The sequence below is a fragment of the Loxodonta africana genome, chromosome 3, assembly GCF_030014295.1.
Source record: "Loxodonta africana isolate mLoxAfr1 chromosome 3, mLoxAfr1.hap2, whole genome shotgun sequence".
In the NCBI taxonomy this organism is placed as follows: Eukaryota; Metazoa; Chordata; class Mammalia; order Proboscidea; family Elephantidae; genus Loxodonta; species Loxodonta africana.
In genome coordinates this window covers 77,672,396-77,699,645 of record NC_087344.1, presented here as the reverse complement: position 1 = coordinate 77,699,645, position 27,250 = coordinate 77,672,396, and the positions used below count along the sequence as shown (strand labels likewise).

Sequence of the window (27,250 nt, the reverse complement as noted above, 5' to 3'; positions counted from 1 at the left end):
ATGTCTTGGCTTTCCCCAACCTGTGACCCCTTTCAAGGGTTTGGTCAGAACCCAGTTCCAGTCTCCACCTGCCTCATGGTTTTTAAACCCCTTGCATCTCCTTTTTTAATTCAAACATTAAACAATAATGACATCTATGGTAGTTCTGTGGTAGAATTCTCACCTTCCATGTGGGAGACCTGGGTTCGATTCCCCACCAATGCAGCTCTTGCACAGCGACCATCATCTCTCAGTGGAGACTTGGCATGTTGCTATGATGCTGAACAGGTCTCAGTGGGGCTTCCAGACTAAGACAAACTAAGAAAGGCCTGGTAATCTACTTTCAAATATCAGCCAGTGGAAACTCTATGGATCACAACAGTCTGATTGGCAACCAATCATGGGAATGCTGCAGCCCCAACAGCATTTCGCTGTGTTGTGCATGGGGTCACCATCTGTCTGAGTGGAATCAACAACAAGGATGTGCTCTGCCCTGGGGATACTAAGAGAAATAAAAGCGAAGTGCCCTTGAGGAAACCACAGTCTGACTTAAAATACTATAACGTGACACATTTCATACTGAGATATTTAGAGACAGCACAGAGCAAGAAGAATTAATTTTTTCTGAGAAGTCCCGAGCTGGATCCAAAAAAAGAAGCAGGGATCCAAAACATAGTATGTATAATTTTCATTTTATTTATTTTTTATATTTTATTTTCCCAAACATGTAGAGATACCTCCTTCATGCCATGGCTTGTGTGAGGCACTGGAAAAACCAGTGTGAACAAGACAAAAGATTCCTGATCTCAAGAAGCTTTCAGTCTAGAAAAGATAAAATGCATCTAATAATGGCAATACAATGAAGATTGTGCCATAGAAAGGATTATAGAAATAACTGCCAAGGGAAGGTCATAGAGGAATGTACAAGAGAGTACTTCTTGCTGGGTGTGGTAGGGAAAATTCTAAGTTGGCCCTAAATGTTCTTACCCCCTAGGTGTACTCATCCTGCCTAGTACTTGAGACAGTGAATGTGATGAGCTTTACTCCTGTGATTATGTTATATGGCACTGTTGACCTTAAAATAGGGAAATTATCTGGGTGGGCTTGATTTAATTACAGGAGTCTTTTAAAAGCTAAAAAGTTAAACTAAAGAAACAACTCCATATACAATAGCATCTAAGAGAATAAAATACCTAGGAATAAATCTAACCAGGGATGTGAAGGGCTCATATAATGAAAACTATAAAACACTGCTGAAAGAGATTAAAGAAGACTTAAATAAATGGAAAGATGTTCTATGTCCATGGATGGGAAGACTTAATATTGTTAAAATGTCAGTACTACCCAAAGCAATCTATAGATTCAATGCAATCCCAGTCAAAATTCCAACAGCATTCTTTACAGAAACAGAAAAAAAAAAAAACAACCCTCAACTTTATATAGAATTGCAAGAGCCCCTGAATAGCTAAAGCAATGTTGAAAGAGAAGAACAAAGTAGGAGGGCTCACAATTTTTTATTTTAAAATATACTGTACAGCTACAGTAATCAAAACAGGCTGGTACTGCTGCAACGATAGACACATAGACCAATGGAATAGAATTGAGAGTCCAGAAATAAACCCACACATTTATGGTCAACTAATTTTTGACATGGTTGCTAAGTCCATTTGATGGGGAAAGAAGAGTATCTTCAATAAATGGTGCTGCTAAAATTGGATTTCCACATGCAGAAAAATGAAATAGGATCCATGCCTTACACCATACACAAAAACAAATTCAAGATGGATTAAGGACCTAAACATGCAAACTAAAATCATAAAATTCTTAGAAGCGAAAGCAGGGGCAATACTGTCAGGCCTAGCTTTTAACAATGGATTATCTAATATAATAAGAAAAGCACAAATAGCAAAAGACAAAATAAATAAATGGGACTTCACAAAAATTAAAAACTTTTGTTCATCGAAAGACTTTGCCAAAAAAGTGGAAAGACAAGCTACCAACTGGGAGAATATCTTCGGAAACCATATATCCGACGAGAACCTAATAACCAAAATATGTATAAAACTTTGAAGACTTAACAATAAAAAGACAAATAACCCAATCATAAAATGGGCAAAGGACTTGAATATACATTTCACCAAAGAGGACATTCTAATGGCCACTAAATACATGAAAAGATGCTCAGCATCATTAGCCACCAGGAACATGTAAATTAAAACCACAATGAGATACCACTTCACTCCCACTAGGATGGCTTAGATAAATAAAAACAGAAAACAACAAATGTTGGTGGGGATGTGGAGAAACTGGAACCCTTACCTATTGCTGGTACCAAACCAAAAGCAAACCCTTTGCCGTCGAGTCGATTCTGAATCATAGCAACCCTGTAGGACAGAGTAGAACTGCCCCATAGAGTTTCCAAGGAGTGCCTGGTGGATTCAAACTGCTGACCCTTTGGTTAGCAGCCATAGCTCCTAACCACTATCCCACCAGGGTTCCCATTGCTGGTAGGAATGTAAAATGGTATAGCTGTTGTGGAAAACAGTTTGGTGGTTCCTCAAAAAACTAAAAATATGGAAAATGATATGGTGCCTCCTTTAAAAACTAGAAATAGAAATACTATATGCTCTAGCAATCCCACTCCTTGGAATATATCCTAGAGAAATGAGAGCCATTACATGAATAGACATACGCATACTCATGTTCACTGCAGCATTATTCACAATAGCAAAAAGACAAAACAACCTAAGTGCCCATCAACACATGTAGGGATAAACAAATTATGGTACATACACACAATGGAATACTACACAATGATAACGATGAATCCACAAAACATTTCACAACATGGATGAATCTGGAAGGCATTAAGTTGAGTGAAATAAGTCAATTACAAAAGGATGAATATTGTATGACCTCACTTATATAAAATAAGACAAATGTATAGAGAACAAAGTTGATTAGTGGTTACCATTGATGGGAGGGAAGGGGAAAGAGAGAGTTAACAGTGATGGAAATATCACATTGATTAAGTGTAGGGCTGCACAGGTGATTATTGTAGTCAATGTCAGTAAGTTGTAGACCTGTAAAAAGTTGAATTAGTAAAAGTTGTGTGATAGATACATTTACAACAACAACCAAAAAAGGAAGAGTAGATGCTGAGGTTGATCATGTACGACCAAACACCTCATGGGATTTGGTTCCTTGGTTTGAAGGTTTAGGGTCATGGTTACACGGGACATCCCAGTTTATGGGCCTAATGACAAGCCTAGTGCCTCTGTTCTATCTCCTAGCTTGAATGTGTAGTTCCTGTAGTCTTAAAAGCTTGCAAGTGGCCAACCAATGCACAGCAATTGGTCACTATTTACCTGGAACAACAGAGGAAGAAGGACAGTCAGGAATAGGAGGATATGGAATGTGCGGCTAATTGCTTCCATGAACAACAGCCTCCTTTGCTATGAGACCAGAAGAACTGAATGGTGCCCAGCTACCGTTATTGAACATTTTGATCAAAGATTCCATAGAAAAATCCTGATCAAGTGGGGGAAAAAGCAAAACAGAATTTCAAATTCTCATGGACTCCAGACTTCCCGGAGCCATGAAAGTTGTCTGAACCCTTGAAACTATTGCCCTGAGATAATCTTTAAAACTTAAACCAAAAATATCCCCTGAAGTCTTCTTAAAACCAAACAATAGTTTAGCTTCACCAGTAAAAAAATGTCTGCCTTGAGCATTATGCTCATTTAAGAACTATCTAATCAAATTGACAACAGCAACCTGAAAGATTAGATAGGAGCCTTATGGGGCCCGAGAATTTGTGTCAATGGTGGAGGAACACATAAGAAAAGGTGGGTGAGAATTCAGGGAATGTAATCAATGTCACTAAGTGGTACATGTAGAAACTGTTGAATTGGTATATGTTTTGCTGTGTATATTCTCAACAACAGCAAAATCAAATTATATTAAAAAATAAAAATTGAGAGTTTTCTCTGGTCAAAGAAGGTGAAATCAGAGAGATTCAAAGAGTAAGAGGGATTCAATGTGAGGGAGATTCTCCATTGCTGAGGTGGAGGGGGGCCACGCGGTAAGGACTTGAGAGTCATCCCCAGCTGACAATGTAGCAAGACAATGTGGATCTCTGTCCTACAATCACAAGGAAATGAATTCTGCCAACAACCTAAGGGAGCTTGCAGCATATCTTTCCCTGATCGAACCTCCAGATTAGGATGCAGCCAGCCAACACAGCCAACACCTTGATTTCAACCTTAGGATACCCTAAGCATAAAACCCAGCCACACAATGCCAGCCTTCGGACCTACAGAACTGTGAGCTATTTTGTTTTAAGCTGTTACATCTGTGGTAACTTGTTCCACAGCAATAGAAAACTAACATAAGCCTTTATAACCCTGTTCTCTCATCATCTGTTTACATATTTGTTTCCCTGTTTGCCCCTTGGATTCAGCCTGTGTCCTATTGTCTTTGTAACCTTAGGGCTAGTCATAAGACAAATAATCCATAAAGTTCCACGAAATTAGCATTTAAGTGAGACTCAAGGATGCAGATCAGGACTGGAATACACTCTGTCCATTTCTTCCTCCCAAAGATGGTAAGTCTGATACTGAGACCAATACTCAGACAATAGGAGGAGGCTTCCCTTCAGCCTAAGGACCCAAGGCCTAGTCTGCAGACAGAACAAGTCATCCGGCCCCAGCTGCCATAACTGCTGCCCAGCCTTGTGGAGATGGATCTGTCATGAATTGAATTGTGTCCCCCCAAAATGTGTGTCAACTTGGCTAGGCTGTGATTCCCACTGTTGTGTGATTATCCACCGTTTGGTCATCTGGTATGATTTTCCTATGTGCTGTAAATCCTATCTCTATGATGTTAATGAGGTGGGATTACTGGCAGTTACGTTAATGAGGCAGGACTCAAGCTACAAGACTAGGTTGTGTCTTAAAACAGTCTTTTTTGAGATATAAAAGAAAGAAGTAAGCAGGGACACATGGGAACCTCATACCACCAAGAAAGAAGCACCAGGAGCATAGCGGGTCTTTGAACCCAGGGCATCTGCACTGAGAAGCTCCTAGAACAAGGGAAGACTGATGACAAGGACCTTCCCCCAGAGCCGACAGAGAAAGAAAGCCTTCCCTTGGAGCTGGCGCCCTGAATTCCGACTTCTAGCTTCCTAGACTGTGAGAGAATAAATTTCTCTTTGTTAAAGCCATCCACCTGTGGTGTTTCTGTTATAGCAGCACTAGGTAACTAAGACAAGGTCCTTGCCCCAAACTCAGCTTAGGTGGACTTCCCTTTTAAGAAGCATTGTTCACACAGGCATCATTAATCAGGATATTCTTATGTAACCCAACTATCACAGTGTTCTAAATGACATTCGCACCCATTCCACCCCATTTTAGCAGGGATAAGTCTCAGGATTTATACTACACGGTAACAGCTATAGGTAAAAGTCAAATAATAAGCATTTCTGAGCAGCTAAAACAGAAGTAAAAAAAAAAAGTCCTTGAACTTCATTTATTCACTTTTTATGAAATATTTTATTATGTTGTCCTTAACTGAAACAAAAAGGAACAATACAATGAAAACTTGAGTATCTACCACCTTACCTACAAATAGTTAAAATCCCCTGTGTACTCCTCCCTGATAACATTCCAGCCCCCACCTTAGCCCCCTAGAGATAATTACTATTCTGAATTTGGTGTTTATTTCCATGCATATCTTTGTACTTTGACTAACATGTGTGTATCCCTAAACAAAATTGGTATCGTTTTGCTTTTTTTAAAACTTTATTTAAGTATTATCATACTGCATATCCTTTTTTTTGTTCAACACTGTTTCTAGATATTTTCACATTAGTACATGTAGCTCTAGATCAGGGTTTGGCATATTTTTCTGTAAAGGGCCAGTTAGTAAATACTTTAGACTTTGCAGGCCATAAGGTCCACTGTAGGGTACAAAAGCAACCAGAGTAAGTGTGGCTGTGTTCCAATAAAACTTTAATTTGTAGGCACTAAAATTTGAATGTCATATAATTTTCATGTGTTATGAAATTTTTTTTTACTATTTTTTCAATCATTTAAAAATGTAAAAACCAATCTTTAGCTCCCAGACAATAGTTTGTCAATCTGCTCAAGATCATTCATTTTTATTGCACAGTGTTCTAATGTATATTCATTAACTTTTTTTTTTACTAAGCATCTACGAGGTTCAAGGAATTCAGTAAGTACTATTGTAGATCAGACCCTGATCCTGTTATTAAGAAACTTATTGTGTAAGTAGGCAAGATAAGACATGCTAGTCAATAATGAGGTAGAAAGTTATAAAGACCCTAAGAAAGGTTTGTATGGCCTGCCATGGGAGCTAACAAAAGTGGAGGCAGGGGAACTTATTTCAAGCTGTGGTTGAGAACATGACCTCTGGAGACGGGCTGCCTGGGTCCCTATTCTAGCTTCCACAATTTGTTGGCTGTGTGACCTTGACAAGTTACTTTGCCTCCCTGTGCCTGTTTTCTCATCTATAAAGTTCCGATCATAATACCTACCACGTAGGTTTGTTGTGAAAATTAAATTGCCCCAAGAATCAAATAAGATAGCACACATAAGAAACCTAGAAGAGGGTCTCGTTCATAGCAAGCCGTATGTAAACGTTAGTTTTTATTTTTCGAGCTGGAGGATTATGGAAGGCTTTATGAAGAAGGCAGTATTAAATCTGAGTTTTTAAAAGATAGATAGGATTTAGACAAGCAGAAATGGAGAGGACAGCATTCTAGTAAGATGGAGCAGCGTGTGGAACATCCCTGAGTGGCAAAGGACATATGTAGAATAAAACAGCAAAGGACAGATGTAGACAACTACGAGTGACTCGAAAGGCAAGTAAAGGGGGGGAAAAAAAGACTTGCTGCCGTTGAGTCAATTCTGACTCATAGCAACCGTGTTTCCAAGGAGCGCCTGGTGGATTCGAACTGCCAAATTTTTGGTTAGCAGCCGTAGCTCTTAACCATTACACCACCAGGATTTCAATGTAAATCTAGGCAGGAGGGTCATAGCCAGATCATGGAGAGTCTTGAATGCAAAGTTAAAGAATTAGGAATTTGCTCTGTAGGCAACAAAGACTAAGTTTTATGAACTGGGTAGTAACATGATGCTAGCAGCCATAGGAGACAAGTCCAAGAGAGAATCAGGAGATAGGCCATAACTCCAGTAGTGCAGGGAGTGGGGCCTTGATCATGGGAGAGGCAGTAGGCTTTGGAAACTGACTAGATGTGGAGGACAAGAAGGCACTTTAAAAAATCACTACCATGGTCTTACATTCTTTTGTGGTTACGAGACGGGGAGAGAATGAGGGTGGGAGAGGGGTATTTACTAATTAGATAGTAGATAAGAACTACTTTACGTGAAGGGAAAGACAGCACACAATACAGGGGAGGTCAGCACAATTGGACTAAACCAAAATCACAGAAGTTTCCTGAATAAACTGAATGCTTCGAAGGCCAGGGTAGCAGGGGCAGGGGTCTGGGGACCATGGTTTCAGGGGATATCTAAGTTAATTGGCATAATAAAATCTATTAACAAAACATTCTGCATTCCACTTTGAAGAGTGGTATCTGGATCTTAAATGTTTGCAAGCAGCCATCTAAGATGCATCAATTGGTCTCAACCCACCTGGATCAAAGGAGAATGAAGAACACCAAGGACACAAGGTGATTACAACCTTAAGAGACAGAAAGGGCCACATGAACCAGCCACTACATCATCCTGAGACCAGAAGAACTAGATGGTGCCTGGCTACAATCGATGACAGCCCTGACAGGAAACACAACAGAGAACCCCTGAGGGAGCAGAAGAGCAGTGGGATGCAGACCCCAAATTCTCATAAAAAGACCAGACTTAATGGTCTGACTGAGACTAGAAGGACCCCAGTGGTCATGGCCCCCAGACCTTCTTTTGGCCCAGGACAGGAACCATTCCCGAAGCCAACTCTTCAGACAGGGATTGGACTGGACAATGGGATGGAGAGGGGTGCTGGTGAGGAGTGAGCTTCTTGGATCAGGTGGACACTTGAGACTATGTGGGCATCTCCTGCCTGGAGGGGAGATGAGAGGGTGGAGGGGGTTAGAAGCTGGCGAAATGGACACGAAAAGAGAGAGTGGAGGGAGAGAGCAGGCTGTCTCATTAGGGGGAGAGTAATTGGGAGTGTGTAGAAAGGTGTATATGGGTTTTTGTGTGAGAGACTGACTTGTAAACTTTCACTTAAAGCACAATAAAAATTATTAAAAAAAAAAAATCACTACCATGGTTTTTAAGGAGCCCTTGTTGTGCAATGGTTAAGCACTTGACTGCTAACTGAAAGGACAGTGGCTCCATGGGAGAAAAAACCTGAGAATCTGCTCCCATAAAGATTACAGCCCAGGAAACTCTATGGGGCAGTTCTACTTTGTCTATAGGGTGAGATGGAATTGACTAGGCGGCACACAACGACAACCATGGTGTTAAGCCTGGGTGACTGGGAGGCTGGTTTTGCCATTACCTGCAGTGGAAAACACAGATAAAAAGAAAAAGTTTAAGATGGAAAGCCATGAGTTTGGTTTTTGAACCTGCGGTGTTTCAGGACTCCATATGGAATTGTCTGATGTAACTGAAACTAAGAAAAAACAGGTTTGGGGATAGGGCTGATGATATTAGCTGAATGTTTTGAGTTAATCCTTTCAAGAACTTGATGAGATAGGTACCACGTATGATTATCCCTATTTTACAGAGGAGGGAACTGAAGGCAGAGATGTTAAGGCTATCTCCATAGCTCATAATCAACCACTCACTCTACTGCCAGTGTTTTATCCCAGGACAGTCACTCAGACTTTTGCTCTGTGATGGGCTATTTGATAAGATTCCAGTAAACTTTGATTATTTACTGTGTCAGCTTTAACAGATTAACCAAAACCAAAAACCAAACCTGTGGCCGTCAAGTCGACTCATAGCAACTCTGTAAGACGGAGTAGAACTTCCCCCATAGAGTTCCTGGTGGATTTGAATTGCCGACGTTTTGGTTAGCAGCCATAGCACTTAACCCCTACACTCCCAGAGTTTCCTCAGCAGATTAGAAGCAGGTATAAAAGGGATAAGGGAAAATGACAGTAAGAAGAGTGGCAGTTCACAACCAGAAACTTTAAGAAACCCTCACGAGAACCTCAACACATAACATTCTGGGGTCATTTAATGAGGAGGAAGGTAGTCCTTCACTCTGGAAGAGCTCAAGAGGATTTCTTAATAATAAAGTCTGGTATAGCTACCAATTCATGTTCATAATGGGTCAAGAAAATATTAAATTTATTTCTGTATATCTAAATTAGGATGGCTAAAAAACCAAAACCAAACCCAGTGCCGTTGAGTCGATTCCGACTCACAGTGACCCTACAGGACAGAGTAGAACTGCCCCGTAGAGTTTCCAAGGAGCGCCTGGCAGATTCAAACTGCCGACCCTTTGGTTAGCAGCTGTAGTACTTAACCACTACACCACCAGGGTTTCCTTAGAATGGTTAGAGAGTTTATATCTTTAATAGATTTTCATCTGAAATGGATACCTTTTTTTAAATTTTATTTTTTATGTTAAAGGAATACACCCTCTGGGGAGTTTATCTCCAAATGAAACTTCCCGGCTAGCAGAGATTTTGACACAATTGTTTTCCTTCTCACTCACTTCAAGAGCCCTAGAAGTCTTTGAAGGATGCCCTGGGCTGTGTAGTGTTGGGGGACCCCCTGCCACGATTCCCATGCCCACATTGTCATTGGTAACCTCTTCTTTTCCTCTCATCTGCCTCTCTGACTTGACGCTTCTCAGAAAATGAGCAGCAGAAAGGTAGGTACACTGGGTCAGAAACAGAATCAGAACCCTCACTACACAAAGCAGGGTGGAAATAAAGGTATAAAGTGGGGTACATGCCCTGGTGCTTACAGGTCAGGGACATTGTTTTTGTTGTCAGTTGCCACGGATTTGATTTCAAGCGACGGCAAGCCCATGTGTGCAAAGGAGAACCGCTCCATAGGGTTTACAAGACTGTGACCTTTCGAAAGCAGATGGCCAGGTGTTCCTTCCAAGGTACCTCTGGGTGACTTTGAACCGCTGATCTTTAGGCTTAACCATTTGCGCCACCCAGGACTCCATCAGATGGCAAGGCGATACCAAATCAGAAATAAAGAGACTAGAGTCATTTGGGTCCTAGCTCTGTTGCTTACCAGCCCTTCCCTTTTGTGTTTCTATCCCTCTGCCTGGAATGCCTGGACCTTGTGAATTCATTCCTCAAGGACTAGCTTGGGTCTTGAAAAGCTCTTTCTGAAATGCAAATCTGATTAAGTCATCTCCCTGCTTAGAACTCTCCAATAGCTTCTTATTACTTGTACCTATGGCAGGCATTTGTAAATCTTTTGGTCTCAGGACCCCTCTCACGCTTATCAATTACTGAGGACCTCGAAGAGCTTTTGTATGTGTGGCTGGTCATTTCCATCGATTAGAAAGTAAGACTGAGAAAATTTTTAAAGTTTTTTTAATTTGCTTAAAAATTACAGTAAACCCATTATGTGTTAACATGTTTTCAATGAAAAATAACTAAGTTTTCTAAAACAAAAAATCAATAAGAGCAGGGTTGTTTTGTTTTTTTTTTTTTAACGTTTGTGCAATCTCTAATGCCTGGCTTAAAACAGTTGGATTCTAAAATCTGTTTCTGCATTTAATCTGTTGCAATATCATATGTCCTATATCCTATGGACTACTTCACTCTACATTCATGAGGGAATGAGAATGAAAAAGCCAAATAACCTTTAGTATTATGAAAATAATTTTGAGTTCACTGATCCCGGAGAGGCTCTCAGGGACACCCAGGGGTCCCTGTACTGCACGTTGAAAACAATTGGCTTACAAAATAATTCTAAGTTCTTTATCCAGACATGCAAGGCCCTCCTTCCATGAGGTGGCCTCCTTTTGTTCTCTAACTTCAGTATCGTCATCACTGTACCCATTGCTGTTAGTTGCCGTTGAGGCAGCTCCGACTCATGGCAACCTTATGTATAACAGAATTAAACGTTGCCCAGTCCTGTGCCATCTTTACGATCATGGGTGTGTTTGAGTCCACTGCTGTGGCTCTTGTGTAGTACCTTCCAACCTGGGGGGCTTGTCTTCCAGCACTGTATCAGGCAATTGTCTGTTATTATACATAGAGTTTTCATAGAAGTATATCACCAGGCCTTCCTTCCTAGTGTGTCTCAGTCTGGAAGCTCCGAAGAAACCTGTCCACTATAAGTCACTCTGCTGTGAAGTTAAGTACCACTGGCATAGCTTCCAGCCTCATAGCTACACACACAAGCCACCAAAGTACGACAAAATGACACAGGAGGTTCAGAGGGGTTAGTAATTGGTTAAAATAATCTGCCTCCAAACTTCCCTCTTCTCCACTCCCACTGCCTCCTCCCAGGTCTACCAGCATGACTTCCATATCCAGCCATAGGGTATCATACCTGTATGCCTTTGCGTACACTTTCCCTCTGCCAGAAAACTAGCTTTCCCTGTGCAAACTCTCTCAAGAACCAGCTTGAATGTGTCTGCCTCTGGGCTACCTCCTTTGACCCACTCTAACAGAGCTGACTACTCCCTTCAGGAATCTCCTCTCGTTTACTAGCTGGGCGATCTTGGACAAGCAACTTTACCTCCTGGAGCTTCTGCTTCCTCACTGGTGAAATCCGGATAATACAGGGTGGGTGTAGTGATTAAACAGAAGAGTGCAGCAACGAGTGCTGATAAGCACTGAATGAATGACCCGTGCAGTGCCTGGCACATAAAGGAACTCAATTCGTACTTGTTGAATGGGTCAATCAATGAAGGCACCGTGGAAACTTATTGAGCATTTACTTTCTACGTGCCCGGCACTACTCCAAATTTGATTCACAACAATCCTCCGAAATAAGTACTATCATGTTTGAGATGAGGGCCCTCATCTGGCCCAGGGTAGAGCTGCGAGGTCACTCGTTCAAGGTTATCCCAAAGCCAGTCATCACTAGGGCAGGGATTCGAGCCCCCGGAAGGACCCCTTTTCGCCTTTCTTGGGCTCGGCCCGAGGCTCCCGCGCAGCGGCCAAGACCTGACCGCTCTCGGTCGCGCATCTCCAACAACGGGTCTTACTCGAGGTTTCAGAGCGGGTTATCTGCAGCGGCGGGGTTGGAACCCGAGCCCGTGTCCCCGAGCCCTTTCCAGGCTTCGGGTTACCCCTGCGTGCATGCGGACAGGGGGACCGGTCCGAGCGCTGGCCTGGCCCCCCCACCGGGCAGAGGGTGGGTACCGCGGGAGCTGCCCGGGCCAGTCCGCACGGAGGCGCCCTCCACCCGGCCCGCCGCCCAGCCCCCCGCGCGAGCCCAACGGCCGAGGCGCGCCGCCCCAGGGCGGGAGGCGCGGGGCGGGGCGGGGCGGGGCGGGGCGGGGTGGCCGGGGCGGGGCGGGGCGGGGCCGGGAGGGAGGGAGGGAGGGAGGGAGGCAGGGTGGCCCCCGCGCCCTGCCCCCGCCTCAGCCTCCGCCGCGCCTCGGTCGACCCCCCACCGCCGCCGGCGCTCTCCGGAGCCGCCCGCGCCCTCCCCCTTCTCCCGTCCTCCCTCCCTGCGCAGCGGAAACATGGCGGCGGGAAGGGAGTGAGCCTCGCAGCGCCCCGCGTCGCTGCCGCCGCGCCCGCAGGTAAGCGTCTTTGCCACCGCCTCGGCTTGCCAGGGAACCCCGAGACCTGAGGGGCCTGGGCCGCCGGGGGCCGCCCCGGGAGAGGAGGCGGCGGCGCGACCTGCCTGGCCGCTGCCCCCGCCCCTCCAGGCCCGGGTGTCAGGCGGCCGGTCTTTCGGGGTCGCCGTCGGGGTCTGCCTGCCTGCCGGGACCGCGCACGGCCGCAGCCCTCCTCCGGCCGCTGTCAGCCGGGCCGGAGCCCTGGCGGGCGGCTCTGCATCTGCGGCCGGACTGGCGGGGCCCACTGTCCGGCCGGCGGCCCTGACGCAGTAGGGACGCCCCTGGGGCCCCGGCGCGGGAAACCCAAGGACAGGGAACCTTTGGAGGCCGGCTCCGCGGAGCTGTCAGCGCGGGGATCGCTGTGCGCGGGCCGGCGGGGCTGGCGTCGGCCGGGGAGGCTTGGCTTTGAGCGGAGGGCCGGGAGCTGGCGTGCATGTCTGTCGGTCTGCTCGGACACCAGCGCCGGCGGGGACCGAAATCCTGAAGTCCGGCACCCGATGTGGCCCGGCGAGGGTCGGAGGCGCCAAGGGCCTGGAGCTGTCAGCAGCCGTCCTCCGGGCCGGACTCCCTCCGGGCCGGGCTCCCTCGGCGAGAGCTGCGTCGGGACAGCTCAGTGTGCCGCCTGCCCCGGAGCCCGGCCGGAAACCGGCGGGGTGAGCAGGTTCAAACCTTAGCGGGACACCGCCATGAGCAGGCGGCCGGGAGGGCTGGACACGTGGGCTCTGCTGTGGGCCACACCTAGACGAGCGAAAGGGGCTTCCAGGTGATGGGTCAACCCGAGAATATCTCCGGACTGGAAGGGAATTTAAAAGTCACTTAGGGTTCGTCTCTTCCATCCCATGCCAAAGTATCTTTGAAATCCCAAAAACCACCGTAGTAATTTGACCAACCTATTTGAACACCTCTGATGATGGGAAACAAATCGCTTCCCAAGGAAACCCATTTTGTTCCTGGACGGCTTTGGTTTTGAGAAATTTTTTCAGGTTGAAAGAAACACCTGCCTTCTATTCTTCCAAATTCTTTTCCCTTGTGGACAGATGTTCGGATATTTGAAGATAGTTGCCGAGTCCCCCGAGCCTTGTCTTCTGCCCACCAATTCCAGTTCCTTCAGTTATCCGTCATATGCTGTGGCTCTCTGACCTCTTCTCTTGTTGGGCTCTATATCCTCTTTAAAGGAAAGCTTCTTAATGTGAGCAAGGTGACAAAACCTAGGTAAGTTTCTCTGAGAAGTTCTTTGGCCCCAAGAATTGACCTGCTTAAATAAAAAGTACTACTCTATTCCCTTCCTTATTTCTGTGATGTGTTTTTGAACTTAAGAAAAAAAAGGATGTCTACTACTACTACTACTGTTTGTTCAAGAGAAGTAAAAGAGGTCCTGTTTCATCCTATTTTATGGGTCCCCCCTTTTTAATGTCCATGAGCACTTTATCAAATGAATTAATATATATCAAAGAGTTTTAAAGTGCAAAGCACTATGCCAACAGAAGAGTTTATTATTTTTACTCTGACAAAAGATTGATACCTTGTTTGGTGCCAAGGCACAATTTAATATTTAGTTGGAGAGGAAGATGCTTTATTACACTGAACTCTTTGCTCTATTTCTGACTGCCAGCAGAAGGCCCAAAATCACTATGAAAAAGATCACTTTTCATTGCTCACTTACCAGCAGTATTTTTTTACTTGCTTTTTCTTCCCTTAACCTTGGTGGTATATGGGGTTGTTTTTAAAAAGGATCTTTTACCAACCCTCTAAATCTCTACGTAAGCCACCCTGCAGGTTAGTAATTTTTTGAGCCCAGCAGAGATGTGATGGCCTTGTAGATAAAATGCCAAGCTCTCATATCCAGGACTGTTCAAGTTCTAAGCAGAGTTTCACTGTTTATACCGTAGATGTGGACAAGCACATACCAGCAGTAGAATTGGTTCTTTATTTTTGTCTTTGATGTCTTCATTTTTCAAATTGGTCAATGGCTTTGAAATTCACAACACATATGTTTTGATTTTTGATATGTTTATGCAAATTCTGTTTCTCTTTTATGTAAGTTGGCTAAAAATTTGTATACTACCATTTTATACAGAACTATACAGACCCAAGAAAGGCAATGGTTCTTCCCCTTCAAAAGGCATAGAGTTAAAGGCAGGGGATACTAAACTCTGTGAGAAAAAAACTGGTGTGAATATTCCACTGAAAATTTAAACTTAATATATTCTACACTTGTATACCTATTATGTGTCAGGCACCATGGTACATACTGCGTTTAGTTGTGTATACAAAGACTCATTTTCAATCCTTATGGAGTTGGTAAATTAGATGCTAAAATAGATCACATCAGAATAGAAGTTGAGAGCTATGCATATGATATGTGGTTGCCCAAAGGTGAAGACAGTTAGATTAGCTTAAGAGTTGACTGCAGGCTTTGACAAGAGATGACACCTGACCCAAATCTTTAATGGTAAGTAGGAGCATGCCAGGCAAAGATGAGTAGAAAGTGTGCTACAGAGAAAATAGCTTAAGCAAAGGCATCAGTGTGAGAAAAGGAATGGCTTGCATAATAAAGCAGTTTGGGACCGCTAAGAATACAACACTGAAGATCTAAGGGGTAAGTTGTAAGGCTCAGAATACTGGCAGATGCCAGGTCATGGTGGACCTTATATATACATAAAAAAAAAAAAAAATAAGTATCTTTAATTCAGTAATTGAATCGCTGGAATGTTTTTATTTGGCATGTTGAAGTAACATTTTAAAAAGATCCTTCTGTGGTCATAGGGATGAAAAGAAAGAAATGAATTTGAGAAAGTGTGTGAGGCTTTGTGATTGACTGGATGTGTGGGTGAGAGGGTAAGGGGTCCAGCATGATGCCGAGGTTTTTGGCTTAGGTGACTAGGGTGACATTAACACGGAACACTGGACGACAAGTTCAGTTTTGGGCTCGAAAATATACTCTCTTAGATCAATGAGGCAGTGGGAGTGTGCTAGAATAAAAGGAGGTTGTGGTCAGAAAGTGGAATATTGGAGTTAAGTTGTCTGATGTAGAACCATTCTATGGGTAGCTTAAGTAGAGCAGAGATGAGTGTGACAAGGAACTGTGAAGCTAATGTATTGAATGAGTCATCTATGTGGCTAGTGATTTAGGATGAAAGTATGTGGGGAAAAGAGGAAGATTGTGACCCAGGTACAGTGAAAATAAGGGTTTCATCGGGAGGGTGGTAGATGACAGATGAGGGGGGAGGGATAGAGTGTGATATAGCCAGGTTGCATAGACCTCAGGGAGGAGGAGTTTTTGAACACAGGAGTGGAAAAGTAATGGTTTTTGACTTTTCCTTTCTGGAAGCAGAGTTCTGATCTTTTCATCTTTATTCAGGACTCATATTAATCACTGCTTGTTCTGAAGAGACTGTTCTCAGTCCTAGAAAGTAGGAGGGCAAATACCCTATATAGAATTCTTTCTGCTAATACTTGGTGGCAAAAAGTAGTGGAGGTTTTTCCTCAGACGATCAGGGGGTGGATAGGAAACAATCAGGTAAAGCAGTGAGGGTATACCTATGGTTTCTGGCAGGAGTATAGTGGGAAGAGCCTAGGCGTTGGGGTTACAAAGACTAAAATTCATATCCAGGCTCTGCCACTTACTAGCCTTATAACTGTAAGCAAATTGCTTAACCTCTGTGAGCATCAGTGCCCTTATCTATAAAAAATAAATTCTTACTTCATAAAGTGTCACAATGATTATATGAAATAATACATATAAAATCACTAGAAAAGTAACTGGTACTTCATGGATGCTAAGTAAATGTTAGTTCCCTTCCCCCTACCTTTAAGAAACTTGTACACTGCTAGAAGAATGGACTGCATGCCCTGCTAGCAGAAATGAAACATTTTCATGCTTACCTAAACTATAAGGCAGAATTTAATTAGTACTCTAGGTAAAAACAAAGTGATATAGGGGTTCCGAGGAGGGAGGTACCATTTCTCAACATTTGAAAACAAGGGTAGACGTCGTACTGATGAATTTCATTTGGGTCTTAGAGAACAAATTCAATGAATTATTTAGGTGAAGATACAAAGTAGAGGAAACATAGGGTAGGGTGCGTTAAAAATTGAAAGTCACCACAGGTTTGAATGTTTTATTTGTGTAAGTCAGTAGTGAGAGGTAGGATTAGAGAGATGGGCTAGAGCCATAGTATTAAGGCTTGGAAACTATGAAGTTTGGACTTGATTCTAGGGACACTAAAACTAAGCCAAACCCATTGCCATCGAGTCAATTCTGACTCATAGTGACCCTATAGGACAGAGTAGAACTGTCCCATAGGGTTTCTGAGGCTGTAAATCTTAATGGAAGCAGACTGCCATATCTTTCTGCCACAGAGCGGCTGGTGGCTTTAAGTCACCAACCTTTTAGTTAGCTGCCAAGTGCTTTAACCACTGTGCCACCAAGGCTCTATCTAGGGGTACTAGACAGCCGTAAATTGTATGTCCTTGCTCCCTACCTCAGTTTCCTACCTGTAAAATTTACAAGCATTAATTCAAAAGCTTTGGATTTTTGTTTAAAATAAATGGGAAAGAAATTACACGTTTGAAATTAAGTTCCCATATAGGCCAATTTTAGGTTAAAAAAATAACTACTAAGATTTGTTTTATAGTTGTTTGATCTTTTTGATAACTTCATTTGGTGGATAGGCTTAGCGGAGTTAAGAAATGTACAAGATCTCACAGGTGAAAAGTGACCAAAGATGCTCTCATTTTGAATTCTGTGTTTTCCATTTTACCACGGTAGTTTAGATTTGAAAAGAAGCCTGGGTTCCTCACTGCCACTAAAAATTAGCTATATATCCGTGGGCAGGTCACTTTATCTCTATGAGTCTCAGTTCCCTCATTTATAAAACGAAGGAAGGTGTAAAGTTTGATACAGTTTGTGTAAAGTACTTCACATAATGCCAGTCATTTAGTAGGTACTCCATGGTTGCACACACCATGTGAAATGATAATAGTAGGATCAGATCCTGTCTGTCATCATGGGGGAATGATGAGAATCACCATCAGCACAAAGCTGATTCCTACTCAGTGGAAGTTAGACATATTTCCACTCTCCAACCTTTTTACCAATTCTGACAGGAGCTGTCCCTCCCATGGCACCCTGCTCTGCTAGGTTCGATAATTCGTTACAGTGGCCACAGAGAACTCACAGACCATACTTGGACTTAAGTGGTTCATTAAGGAAGCAACAAGGTGCAACTGGGGGTCAGGTTCAACAGGCTACAATGCAGGTTCAGGGTCAGGAAGCATGTAGGTGAAGTCTGGAAGGCCTCCCTGATGTGCAAAGCACATCCCTCCCTTCTTCAGTGAAGGACAGCTGTCTCAGTGCTCCTCTTGGCCATGAAAGCAAGCAGGCCCTACTCTCTGCCGTGCTGGCCCACTCTCAGCCCCCTGAAGACAGGCCTCTCTACCTTCAGCCTTCCTGCTGTCAGCCTCTTCACTGCTAACTGACCCAGCTCATAGCCAGTGTAGCATTTTCTTCAGCTCTCTTAGCTGCATTCCTAGTAGCAGGTTTCTGTCGTCACTACCAACTCTGCAACAGGACCTCTTTCAAGCCTGTTACCACTGGCTCTGCCTCAGAGCCCCTTGCAGGCCTTTCTCTGTCTTCAGCGCTACAGCCCTTGACCTGTGTTGTAGCTTTTTCAGGAGGTCTCTTGCCTCCTCTGTATCTGCTGCTTCTGTCTCTTTTCTTCTACTTCTTCACCCAAACCTCTTTGGGACTGGCTGCATATACACACAATCCTTACTTATCGACATGGTTAGGTTCCAAAGACCAGGTTGTTTTGTGAAAATTGGTGTTATGTGAAAATGAAGGACGACCACATCAGATCACAAAATGGAGGGTGACTACGTCATTGCATAACTGCCTAATTACATCATTACATAGCTACTAAATTACATCGTTACATAGCTACCAAATTACATCGTTACATAGCTACCAAATTACATCATTACATAGCTGCTAAATTACATCATTACATAGCTCCTAAATTACATCATTGCATAGCTGCTAAATTACATCATTCCATAACTGCCAAACCACTGAGAGGGCCCAGTGAAGCTGACCCATAACTTTAACCATCACAGCCATTGTTACTCTCGCCCCACACCTCAGCATTCATTGCTGCCAGACATGCATCGTTAATACACAAGATAGTTGGATAGTAGATTTTTTACTGTTATTCATAAGATTTTTACTGGCAAATTTTTTCAAAAGTAGGCGGCCAGGTGCTTCTTCCTAGTCTGTCTTAGCCTGGAAGCTCTGCTGAAACCTGTCCACCATGGGTGACCCTGCTCATATTTGAAATACTGGTGGCATAGCTTCCAGCATCACAGGAATATGCAAGCCACCACAGTAGGACAAACTGACAGATGCGTGCAGACTATACATATGGACAAACAGCACCTATACACGTGGACCTCGACAGATGGAAAACACAGGAATCAAATCAACTAAATCTGTAGAAAGAGATGATGGAGAAGCTTAATATCATCAGTCAGAAAAAGGCCAGGGCCCGACTGTGGAACAGACCATCCATTGCTCATGTGCAAGTTCAAGTTGAAGCTGAAGAAAATTAGAGCAAGTCCATGAGAGCCAAAAAATGACCTTGAGTATATCCCACCTGAATTTGGAGATCATCTCAAGAAGAGATTTGATGTACTGAACGCTCATGACTGAAGACCAGATGAATTGTGGAATGACATCAAGGACATCATACATGAAGAAAGCAAAAGGTCATTAAAAAGATGGGAAAGAAAGAAAAGACCAAAAATATATGTCAGAAGAGACTCAGAAACTTGCTATTGAATGTAGACTAACTAAAACAAATGGAAGAAATGATTAAATAAAAGAGTTGAATAGAAGATTTCAAAGGGCAGTTCAAGAAGACAAAGTATTATAATGAAATGTGCAAAGACCTGGAGTTAGAAAACCAAAAGGGAAGAACATGATCAGCATTTCTCAAACTGAAAGACCTGAAATAAAAATTCAAGCCCTCAAGTTGCAATACTGAAAGACTGTACAGGCAAAATATTGAACAACGCAGGAAGCATCAAAAGAAGATGGGAGAAATACACAGAGTCACTGTACCAGATGGAATTGGTTGATGATCAGCCATTTCAGGAGATAGCATATGATCAAGAATTAAGAGTACTGAAGGAAGAAATCCAAGCAGCACTGAAGGCATTGGCAAAAAATAAGACCCCAGGAATTGACAGGATATCAACTGAGATATTTCAACAAACAGATGCAGCGCTGGAGGTGTTCATTTATCTATGTCAAGAAGTTTGGAAGACAGCTTCCTGGCCAGCCGGCTGAAAGACCCATATTTGTGGCCATTTCAAAGAAAGGTGATCCAACAAAATGTGGAAATTATTTAACAATATCATTTATATCACACCCAAGCAAAATTTTGCTGAAGATCATTCAAAAGCAGTTGCAGAAGTACATCAACAGGGAACTGCCAGAAGTTCAAACCGATTCAGAAGAGGAACGTGGAGCGAGGGATATCGTTGCTGATATTAGATGTATCTCAGCTGAAAGCAGAGAATACCAGAAATATGTTTACCTGTGTTTTATTGACTAGGCAAAAGTGTTCAACTGTGTGGCTCGTAACAAATTTTGAATAACATTGCAAAGAATAGAAATTCCAAAACACTTAATTGTGCTCGTGCGAAACCTGTACATAGACCAAGAGGCAGTATTACAAACAGAATAAGAGGATACTGCATGGTTAAAGGTCAGGAAAAGTGTGCATCAGGGTTATATCCTTTCACCATACTTCTTCAGTCTGTATGCTGAGCTAATAATCTGAGAAGCAGGATTATATGAAGAAGAAAATGACATCAGGATTGGAGGAAGGCTCATTAACAACCTACAACATGCAGATGACCCAGCCTTGGTTGCTGAAAGTGAAGAGAACTTGAAGCACTTAGACTGATGAAGATCAAAGACCACAGCCTTCAGTATGGATTACACCTCAACGTAAAGAAAACAGAAATCCTTGCAGCTGGACCAACAAGCAACATCATGATAAACTGAGAAAAGACTGAAGTTGTCAAGGACTTCCTTATTTCTTGGATTCTACAACCAACATCCATGGAAGCAGCAGTCAAGAAATCAAACAACATATTGCATTGGGCAAATCTGCTGCAAAAGACCTCTTTCAGGCGTTATAAAGCAAAGATGTCACTTTGAAGACTAAGGTGCACCTGACCCAAGCCATGGTATTTTCAGTCACCTCGTATGCATGCAAAAGCCAGACAGTAAGAAAGACTGAAGAAGAATTGATAACCTTTGGATTATGGTGTTAGCAAAGGATATTGAATATACCATGGACTGCCAAAAGAACGAATAAATCTGTCTCAGAAGAAGCACAGCTAGAATGCTCCTTAGAAGCAAGGATGGCGAGACTTTGTGCACATACTTTGGACATGTTATCAGGAGGGACCAGTTCCTGGAAAAGACATTATGCTTGGTAAAGTGGAGGGTCAGCAAAAAAGATGAAGCCCCTCAACGAGATGGATTGACATTAATGGCTGCAACACTGGGCTCAAACATAGCAATAATTGTGAGGATGGCACAGGACTGGGCAGTGTTTGGTTCTATTGTGCATGGCGTCGCTATGAGTCAGAACCAACTCCACGGCACCTAACAGCAACAACAGATTTTTTACTATTGTTGTAAATGCGAAACGTCGGATAATGTGATAGTTGGCGAGTGAGGGGAGTAGGTGTGTAAGCAACCTCCTCATTAATTTCAAGGCACGCCCCTCCCACCAGGGCTGCAAACTGACCAGTCCCCTGTTGGTAGATGACAGATACTTCATTTACATATTTAATTATAGTTACTTCATTTACATAAGTATATTGATTAATTCCTGCAAGGTGCATAAAATAGACCAATCACAGGGCAGGCCCCAGCCCAGGGCCAAACAAATAATATCAAACCACAAGTTGCTTACAGCTTACCCAGGAAATGTCCATCAACCTGGACAAAGGGTAGAAAACCAGGGCAAATGTAAGTCCTCTGGGTTTAGAAGAAAAATCTCTCAAACTTTTTTTTTCTTCAAAGAACCAAGGCCAAAGACTGCATAAAGGAACTAATTTTACCACACACCTTCCCCAAATCTGTAAATGAAGAAAATTAATCAAACCATTTTCAAGACTTTAGCCCTAACTCCCTAGCCACCAGGGAACTGCTACGACTAATTCTTTGATAGCTTTATGGCCGGATAAACCTGCTAATCATCTGTCCTCTCCTGTACTGTTATTCCTATGCTGATCTGGCTTCCTCTTTCTCTTTCCCAGCCCTGCTTGTTTGTTACCTCTTAAACTTTTCCACTTGTTCTCTGAAACTGTTGTTCCTTACAGTTACCCATTTTACTGAATATTTTTTATGTCCTGACCTTAAATGGAAGCCAGGCGCTCTCCCGAGTCCTGGAGAGCCTACCTATCACTTGCTCTGGATCCACCTACCCCCGTTTAAAAAATGTATTATAGTAAAATATAACATAAAACTTGCCATTTTAACTGTTTTTAAGTGCACGATTCAGTGACGTTAATTACATTCACAATGTTGTCCAGCCATCACCACTATTTCCAAAACTTTTTCATCACCCCAAACAGAAACTCACTACCCATTAAGCAATAACTAACTTCCCATTCCCCCCTATCCCCAGCCCCTGGTATCCACTTACCTACTTTGGTCTCTATACATTTGCCTATTTTGGAATTTCATATAAGTGGGATCATATAATATTTGTCTTTTTGTGTCTGACATACTTCACTTAGCATAATGTTTTCAAGGTTCAGCCATGTCGTGGCATGTATCTGAACTTCATTTCTCTTTATGGCTGTATAATATTCCATTGTCTATATTTTTGCTTCTGCAGTCATCTGTTGATGACCTGGAAGTCTTTTAAATGGATGCTGCTTACTTTTCTATACCGCTCACATTCCAAAGGAGAGAGGTGAGGGTGACTGTATTTTTTTTTTTTTTTACAAACCTGTGTTTCCAGACCATTACTTCTCCATCTTCTTAAAGCCCCTGTACTCTCTGGCATAGGGGCTCTACTACCTTCACTCTTCTTATCTAAAGAACTTCTCTTTATCATTTGGGTCCTGGCACACACTTCATTTCCACACCAAGTTCTACCCTTGTTCTGAGTGACATCAGTATTCACAGGGATGATTTTTTCCCAGCACGTCAGAACTTCATTTTCTTTACCTCTTCAACTCAAGTGATCTCCATTCACTTTTCCAGTTGTTCTCTGAAACCAATTAGGCCCACCACCACACCATGGGTCTTGTTATCACCCAGAGAGGCTCCATCTCTGATTTATAAAGGAAGACATGCAAGTTTGTTCAAAATCTCTCCTTCTGTCAGACCCTTGATTATCCCCACTAGTTCTGTTCTTTGGCCACATGGAGACCTATTTTCATTTCCTCCCTTATCTAGCTTAATTTTTCTTAGCCTATCACTTAACTTCAGTCATTCTCTTGCCATCATCCTCTATTCCCTTGCCCTGTTGCCCTTTTTTCTCTGTCTGGGCAAAGTCCCAAATCTTGTTGAATCAAACTAACCTCTCTCCTCTTGCCTGTACTAGCTCTACTGAGCCCTGCTGGAGAAACCCCAGATGATACAGATTGCTGCCTTTGGGCCTTCAATACCTAGTCATTTCGTTGCCCTAATCTCTGTGATGTCTTATGTCAAACCTGTTCTCTTTTCAGGGTTCTGACCAACCCATTTACCCTCTTATTCTCAGCATATAGCCTCACTTCTACTTAGAAGAAAAAGTAGAAATCATTAGAGGAGATTTATCTCACTCTCCTGCTAGCAAACCGAGTTACTTGAAACTAAACCGGTATTTTCCTGTTCTTCCTTCTGCCTAAGGCTAAATTTCTGAACTGCATCTTTCTTTGCCTTCAACCTTTCTTTCTTCTGACTCCTTTCGTATTTAAATCTGCTTAGAAGTTTCCTTTCTTGAAACCTTAAAATTAAATCCTAAACCACTCAATCTCCTGCCTACCCTTCATACTCAAGCTTTTTGAACTATATAAACTTAAGGTTATGTAAACTTTCATATCTTAATTCACTAAAGCTTTCTGGCTTTAGTCTCTATCACTCAAGAATAAGCCTCAGTTTCTTCATCTCAAAATGGGGATAATAATAGTACCTAGTCTCAAGATTTTTGTTAAGTGAGGTAATCTGTATGAAAGAACTGAGCACGGTGTCTAGCACATGGTAGGAGTGCTGTGTATGCTACATTCATATATGTTACTTTTATTATTATTGCTACTTATATCATCTCATTTAATCCTCAGAATACTCATGAGAAGTTTATAATAGTCTCCTTATTTTAGAAATAAAGAAAACTGACATTTAAAGGTTTAGAAACTTGTCCAGATCACACAGTACGTGTCAGAGCTCTGAAAATGCTGATTGGAGTCGCCAGTCACTTCCTAGCTGCTAACATCAGGAAGGCAATTTTCAGACCCTACCAGCAGCATTTCACGTTCATAATTATTCCTTCTTCCTCAAATTTATTATTTTTTTTCCCCATCAGCTTTGGTGCACTTCAGTGTTTTGGCTCTTCCCTGGCCACTTCACCTCAAGTGTTCTTTGAGTGAGGACTTACATTCTCTTGCCTGTCTTTTGTGCTACACCCTCTTCTCTCCATTACTTTATTAATTGCATCCATTCACTTAGTTTCCAGTAACATCTATATACTGATGACTCAAATTTCTATCTGTAGTCAAGATCTGTCTTCTAAGTGTTAAAAACCAGATGCCTTTAGTTGATCCTGACTTATGGTGACTTAGGGTTTTCAGTGGCGTCTTTTTCAGAAGTAGATCACCAGGCCTTTCTTGCAAGGCACCTCTGGGTAGACTTGAATCTCCAACCTTTTGGTTAGCAGTGGGGGCGTTTACTGTTTGCACCTGAGTGTTAGACATTATCTATTTACCTACCTACAAATAGCTTTACTTGGATGTGCCTCAAAGTTAATATGTCTCAAACTAAACCTCAACATTCTTGCCACTTTTCCTATCCCTCTCCCCATGTTTGTTTAAGAAAACTTTTCTTCCTGAAGGGTGCTTCTGGTTTAGAGAAATTGTATATTCATTCAGTATTGTTGAATGAATCACTTGTTTTCACCGTAGAGTTGATCAGTCAGAGTTGAATAAGAATAGCCCTTTCTCCCAGGGAGCTCCGTCTAGGAGGGAAAGCTAAGACACATATTTAGCTAACTCTTAGACAAGCAATATAAAGTTAAACACTTCATAAACTGCATAAACATGATAGAAGTTCAGAGATAGAGGGAGAGGTTACTGCTTTCTGGGGTTGTTGTATAAACTTTCCAAGTCTATGTCTTAAAAAAAGCTCAACATAGGTAATTCGTGAATGGAGGCTGAGATGGAAAATATGAGAATTTGAAAAAACTGTTGCCTTTGAAAAGTTAAGAGTGAAAATCTGTCCTTTCTCTCAAATCCTTGGAACTTTACAGACTTCACTTAAATAAAAGTTTGTAGGATAGATCAATTCTAACTGTTTCTTGGTAGGACGTATCATAAACCCATTGCCGTAGAGTCGATTCCAACTCATAGTGACCCTATAGGACAGAGTAGAGCTGCCCCATAGCGTATCCAAGAAGCTGAACCGCCGACCTTTTGGTTGCAGCCAAACTCTTAAACCACAGCACCACCAGGGTTTCCGGAAGTATCATAGTTTCAGTTATCAGCAGTTTATTGGGGCATTCTTTGGAACATATACTGTCTGCTAGGCACTTGGAAGACAGAGAAATAGGAAATACTTGGTGCTGCGGAAGCATTCATAGCCTACTGGAGGAGGCAAAAATGATAATTATATTTCAGTGTAGTAAGTAGTATGATAGTGGTAGATGTCCACCCCAGGAGCTAGTATCTAGTACTGTCTAGGAGTTTCAGGGACAGTGCAGGTAGCACAGGGGAGACAAGGAGATGAGGAAGGATAAATAATTAAATTGCATAGTATTGAAGGAAATGGGGTTTATAATGATTTAGGATGCCAAATCATTATAAACCCCATTTCTGATAAGAACTGAGGTGCAGATGGATTCAATACTGTGCCCAGTGTCAAACGGCTAGTATATGTCAGAGCAACGACTTTACAAGTTCTTCTTATTCCAAATGTTGTGCTTCGTCCAGAATGACTCATGGCCTCCCATGACCTCCTTTGTAAGACCCCCATGCTGTGTGAACCTCTGGTCCTGCTGCAAGTCATCATGTACTAATTTCCTTAAATTTGAAGCATATAAGGGCTGCAGCATTATTTTTTCCCCTCAGTATTTACTGTTAATTGGTAGCTTTTCAAATTAGAGGATATACACATTGGACATTCATTTTAATTGTTACGTTTATTGCTCATTGGCTTATAGGCACATCTCTCGGTGTTTTCCTATTATAATTTTTTTACACTTATGCTTACTTTGACTTTCCTCTGGGGCATTTAAGCATAATAGACATAAAGGCTATTTTAGCCATTATGTCCTATGAGTTGGAATCGACTCGACGGGACTGGGTTTGGTTTTGGGTTTTTTGGTCCTATAAAGTATAATAGAAAACATAAGACCCAGCATACTTGTTCTTGGAGATATTTAAGAAGAGAGCAGACAACTAGTTGTCTTAGATGGTTTAGAACTTTAGACTTCCACCTCTGATTTTGTGATGCCCTGCTGTGTCTGCAGTTGCCTCAAGGGGCTTCTGGCAAGTCTCCAGACTGGATTAAATTTATTTTTTAAAGAAATAAAATTTTAAATGAATTTGTTGTTGTTGTTGTTGTTAGGTGCCATCAAGTCAGTTCCTACCCATAGCGACCCCGTGTACTACAGAAGGAAACACTGCCCAGTCCTGCGCTCTGCTCACAGTCATTGTTATGCTTCAGCCTGTCGTTCCAGCCACTGTGTCAGTCCATCTCCTTGAGGGTCTTCTTTTTTCTTGACCCTTTACATTACCAAGCATGATGTCCTTCTCTAAGGTCTGATCCTTCCTGACAGCATGTCCAAAGTAAGTGAGCATAGTCTCTCCATCCTTCTTCTAAGGAACATTCTGGTTTTACTTCTTCCAAGACAGGTCTGTTTGTTCTTTTGGCAGTCCATGGTATATTCAATATTCTTTGCCAACACAATTTAAAGGCATCAATTCTTCTTTGGTCTTCCTTATTCATCCTCCAGCTTTCACATGCTTATGAGATGCCTGACAACACCATGGCTTGAGTCAGGTGCACCTCAGTCTTCAAGGTGACATCTTTGCTCTTTAACACTTTAAAGAGGTCTTTTGCAATAGATTTGCTCAATGCAATGCATCTTTTGACTTCTTAACTGCACTTCCATGGGTGTTGATTGTGGATCCAAGTAGAATGAAATCCATGACAACTTCAGGATTTTCTCCATTTATCATGATTTTGGTTTATGGTCCACTTGTGAGGATTTTTGTTTTCTGT

At 42.5% G+C, this 27,250-nt stretch overlaps 1 protein-coding gene across 6 annotated transcripts in view; it reads left to right on the top strand.

Annotated features, from left to right (window-relative positions):
* Positions 1-12,589: 12,589 nt before the first annotated feature.
* SCMH1 (Scm polycomb group protein homolog 1) overlaps positions 12,590-27,250 on the top strand; it is a 199,966-nt gene continuing 185,305 nt past the window's right edge. For 2 of the 6 annotated variants that reach the window (XM_064281804.1, XM_064281803.1), the window contains exon 1: positions 12,590-12,702. The gene's annotated coding sequence lies outside the window, so the exon portion shown is untranslated. Of the gene's footprint in view, positions 12,703-13,267; positions 13,954-27,250 lie in introns of those variants that run through there. The other 4 variants (XM_010595267.3, XM_023554588.2, XM_064281802.1 and 1 more) reach the window with 3 other exon arrangements.